Here is a 5,530-nt window from a genome sequence, read left to right as displayed (position 1 = left end):
ATAAATCGCTCAATACCAACAGCCGGTCAGCAAGTGGATTCATGAATGTATATGGACTCTAGGGGGAAAAAATAAAAATAAAACTTTATACCAAATTTCCCCTGGCTGCCAGACTATTACACATTAATTAAAGAAACAAACATAAACATCTATTCTATACTGTACAGATGTGAAGTAAGTAAGTAAGTAAGTAAGTAAGTGAGTAAGTGAGTAAGTGAGTAGGTAGGTAGGTAGGTTGGAGAGGCTCTCGGTATCAGCCTAGCACAAGGGTGTCTATCAGACCCCAGAACATTAGCATAACACTGAAAAAGTATATTATTAGGAGATCGTGTGCGTGCGTGCGTGCGTGCGTGCGTGCGTGCGTGCGTGCGTGCGTGCGTCTGTGTTGACCTACATATACCACACATAGCTGAGCTAAATGGCTTCTTAAATTATACGGTAAAGAATTTTGTTTTTTCTGCAAAATGTGATGTTTTTATCCATGCACATCAGTTTAAAGCTGTTTTTGCTAGCCATGTTTTGCCTAACATTGTAGAGTTAAGCTAAAAACTAGATCAAATTGTCACTACTGTAACAGTCACTATACCGAAACATTACAGTCATTATTACATCATTATGCTCAAGTTTCGGTAGTGACATAATTGTTTTGGTAGTGACGCAATCGGATGTTCATGCTTTTGAGACATTATTTATGTACATAATTCTGATTTCTATTTCATCATGTGGTCCAAAATACCAAAACAAAATGTATAAAGTGTGGCAGAGAGAGACTGAGACTGAGAATGCAGGCAAAGGCCATGGAGAGGTTTGTTGGGCTTCCACATGACCTACAGGTAGCACCTAGGTGATCAGGCAGCAGTAGTAGTTATTAACTTCCAGAGCTTGAGTTTGAGCAAATGTAAAGCATCTTATGAGTTAATATTTAGTAAAATAAGGTTAGTGACTATGGCACCGCATTGTAAAGACAATGCTGTGGTCACTACCGTAACAATACAGTTACTACCGAAACACGTCGAAAATAAAAAAATAGTGAGTTATCAACCAATATTTTAAGATCATGATTGGTTAGGTGTATGTGTAATGTCAACTACCTGAAATATCAATTTAAATGTATTTAATTGTGGAACAACCTACATACATTTTTAAAAATGGTCTGTACAGGGGGAAATTGAAGGAAAAAAATAGATTAAAAGAAGTATCTTTATTCGAAGGTAAAAGTCTAGATATTCCAAGAAATTATTAAAATACAATATGACTGTGCCTTTAAATATGTGTCCCTTAGATCTGGTGCAACATGGTCAAAGTTTTTCCAAAATAGCATACAAATTTCACACAATTTCCAACTAGAGAGAGAGAGAGAGAGAGAGAGAGAGAGAGAGAGAGAGAGAGAGAGAGAGAGAGAGAGAGAGACTTGACGTGATTAAGAAAAACAATGCTTCTGAAAATGCATCAGCATGATGAATGCTTTCTATTTCTATGCAGTGATATAAACAACAAAACACAGTGTTTAAAGTAAAAAAACAAATACAAATCTATATTAATCTATGCTAAGGGAATCGGAATCCAATATTCTATCATAGTTTCAGATTTTCTCCCCCATTCCTATTTGTAGCAGCAAGTTTATGCCATATAAACAACAACAACGAGACAGGACGTTGAACTTAAACTGGGAGCGTGAGGCTTCACCTCTGAGATAATGAGGAGGTCAGGGAAAATGGATCAACAGCATATGACTGTTGATCAATACGTGAACATCTTGACAATAGGAGAACAATCTGAAGGAAGAGGGGAGAGAGGACAGTGAGTACTGAATTGTAGCAAAAAAGAAATTGTGCATGACACTTTCATTGTTGCAGAAACAGAAGATGGATGAGACAAAGTAGGGGAGTTGAAATGACCTCTGCACTGGAATTCTAAATAGGCTACAAAAGGCTTGGTACGTTTGTATTCCAGTGTTCATGACAAAACACCATTATTAGGACTGGCTGTGCATCCCTTTTTTGCACATCAATATGGGCAAATGCCAAACAGGCACAGAGGTAACTTCCTTTTGTCAAACATTACAAATATCCCCTTCCACTTCATAAAGAGCATACAGTCTGAAAGTACACACTGACTGTACCAGTGCTGCATGTCTGTTTGTGTACTTGAATGTGTGTGAGCTAAACACGCACGTGTGCATGTGCATGTACACGTGCACGCGCACACACACACACACACACACACACACACACACACACACACACACACACACACACACACACACACACACACACACACACACAGGTTCAAGCAGAATAACGAAACACTCCTGCAGAGAAATGTCTGCCTGCCTCCATGTTCACCTGTCTTCTCATTCTATTACTGCTTCCTTTCTCACCTTTAACGTCATGGTCTGACTTACCAAAGGAAATGAGACGGGAAGTCTCGTATCCACCCTTAACTCATTGATGGCTCAGAGTGCCAGCCATATAACTCTATGGGCGAGAAAGCCGATTTGTCCGGAAACTGTGAGTCCCACATTTAATCCATCCAAAACATACTTTTTGTAAGCTAGGATCATATAGTTTAGAGAAATTAGCCGAAAACCAAGCTTGTTTTTGGTCTAAAAAGAAGAATCAGAGATATTAGCGTCCTAAAATCTGCATCCCCATAGACAGCATAACACCAGCGGATTTTCCATTTCCGTTTTTTTCCATTTCACTTTTTTTCCTTCTTCAATGGACTGGAGTGTTATGTGTGCATAGAGGACACACCTGATTATCGTAATCATTGATTGATTGATTGATTGATTGATTGATTGATTGATACTTTAATAACAAGATTGTTAACAGTACGAGGTACAGGTTTATTAATATATCAATTCATAAGTAGACATAATACTATACATACGTTATATTACATAAAGGTAAAACCTCCCGTAGCAGAAAAGTATATATTTACAAATATAGTATGGGAGGGAACAAGTTGGTGGGGGTGTGGATCTAATACCAGTTGTTATTTTAGGTGAGCCATTTTTCTCCCTTTTTTTCAGAGAAACAAAATTAATTGCACAAGCCTCCATGGATTTTGCATTTGCCAGCAGAATGCTGGAGAAAGGAGGTCGATGTGGTTTGGATTTAAGCCACTGTCAGATACCTGCAATCTTCTCTCTATGCTTTTTTCTTCTCCTTGGAGAGGCACCACATTCTTTTTTTCTCACTGTCCTCCCGGAGGACTACTAGAATATTCATGTGGGGTGCAGCCACACTTCAGCAGCCTTTAACTAATTTCAAGTACTGCATGAATGTAGCACTCCACTACTGTACAATGATGACTACATCTGTAGCACTTTGATTAATCTGATGCATCACATTCATTACTGATGCCAAAGTTATAAAGACACAGTTAGGGAAGTGCTTCGATCTCCACAGCGAGATTTTCACTGAGCCTTAAAACTAATTCAACTTGAGTAGTGATCAGGTAAGTTGTCTTATTGACCTCTTTTTACACCTGAAAGAGCATAGCAAACCGCGTGTCTTGCAGAAGCGATGCTCCGTAACTGTTGTTGGCAACTGCATCATGGAGTGCAGATCTCTTTTCACCTCTAACCAGGTCTGAAGCTTCAGCCATTACATCACTTCGTAATGGGGCAGTGAAAACACACTCGCACTGCTTTAACTTGTGTTAGCTGCACTCATCATCAAATTAACCCTGACACCCACTGACGTAATTAGAATAATGAGTCATTTATACACCGTGTTGCTTGCCAAAAAAGAACAGATCTACAAGCTAACACTGCATGGCATTCCCTCGAGCGATGGAGGATGAATTAAACATTACTCTGAGGTGCTGCTTTGTGAAAGGCAGTGCATTTGCTTGCATATGATGTTGTTTGGTTATTATAATTATGAAATATGGAGAAAAGATAAGAAATCCAAGCAAGAAAGAGAAACAATAGTCAAATGCATCCACACAGGTAAATAATGGGTATGCATAAATATGCATATAGTTTTAGAGTAAATGCAGACACGCTCGCACACGTACACACACAAACACACTTCAGATGCTGGCAGAGAAAGATGAGTTACTGTACCCAAACAGTCTTTTGATGACCAAATCAATAGTCCAAATCAACACTGATAAAGTATATATGCGTGCGTGCGTGCGTGCGTGCGTGCGTGCGTGCGTGCGTGCGTGCGTGCGTGCGTGCGTGCGTGCGTGCGTGCGTGCGTGTACTGTACACTTGCATGCATTCATGTTTGCATTCATTGTAGATTTAGTTCAATTTTCTTGCGTGTCACACACAACACGCATGCACACATATGTACACGTGCAGACGCACAGAATAAAGGAGAGCCACAGCATGAGAGGAAAAGAGCTGACAGAAAAAAAAGAGCAGTATAGCAATGGAACGGAGGTGAAAATGAGATGAGTGATAGGAAACCGTCTGAAGTTGACATGTGCTTCTTTCTTGAAAGATTATGGTTGTGGGGTATTTCTGCTCCATTTGACAGCATATACTGTAGCACAGCAGGGAAGGTGGAAGGGGGAGCATGTGACAAATGGCACAGAACATAGGTCAGGGGCTGGAATGAAGGGAAAAAAGGATATTGAGCCGACATGGCACGTGCTGCAGTCCGTACAGTCTTAGAGCTTAGCACTGAGTAACTATATGGTTACTAACGTAACCATGATAATTTAAGTGAAGTGACTCGCTATGGAGAATGTCCTCTGGCGTGATCACAGAAGCATTACCATACAATCCCTGGCAATTTTAATTGGCTGGGTCTAAACCATCCGGGTGCTTATAGTCCCTCCCCGACTGGGGTTATACTAAGCCACCCCGCCCTCCCGCTTTGGTACGTCAATCCGACACAGATAACACTTTCTTTCTGCAAGCATACAAGAAGGGTGTTTTGGTGAGTCACTTTGCTCGTATTACTTAAATAACCAGGGTTGCGTTAGTAACCTATAATTTTAAGTTATTTCTCATAAAGTGACTCTTTTCTGTCTTCTATGGTGCGTCCCTGTATGGAGCTAACTAGTGTGCTTCCCTGTCTGCTACGGTGATTCTCTGTCTTCTATGCCAGGCTAGTCATTGTCTGGGTTCTATGTTAGCAGCAAACCTAAGGCATAAAATGCATTATACCTGTACTTCAGTATTTGTTTAATTATCACAAGTCATATTGTCATTGCAATATTCAACAATGTCGTTGCATATCGCATCCTATCATGTCTTGGATGTAGACTTAGATAGAGTCTTTGTCTCCTGCTGAGATTCAGTTACTAATTCAATATGTGCTGTAGCATACAATTCACAGGATGAATTCTAAAATGGGACCAAAGTCTTGACATAGGCCTATTGCAGACTGCCTTCCCTGCTCTTGGTTGAGTGAAATTCTCCCATACGGCACTTTATAGGCCTTTTCTGTACTGTCTCCCTCTGCCATGAAAGGGAACTTTGGTGGAGACAGATTTCTCATCTAAAATCTGAAACTGATTTGTTAGACTGTACTCTATATTTAAAAAATCACACCAGTGTGAAGTA

This window comes from Electrona antarctica, assembly GCF_951216825.1.
Source record: "Electrona antarctica genome assembly, chromosome: 11".
Classification (NCBI taxonomy): domain Eukaryota; kingdom Metazoa; phylum Chordata; class Actinopteri; order Myctophiformes; family Myctophidae; genus Electrona; species Electrona antarctica.
The sequence above is the reverse complement of the archived record's forward strand: the minus strand, read 5'-3'. Positions refer to the sequence as shown.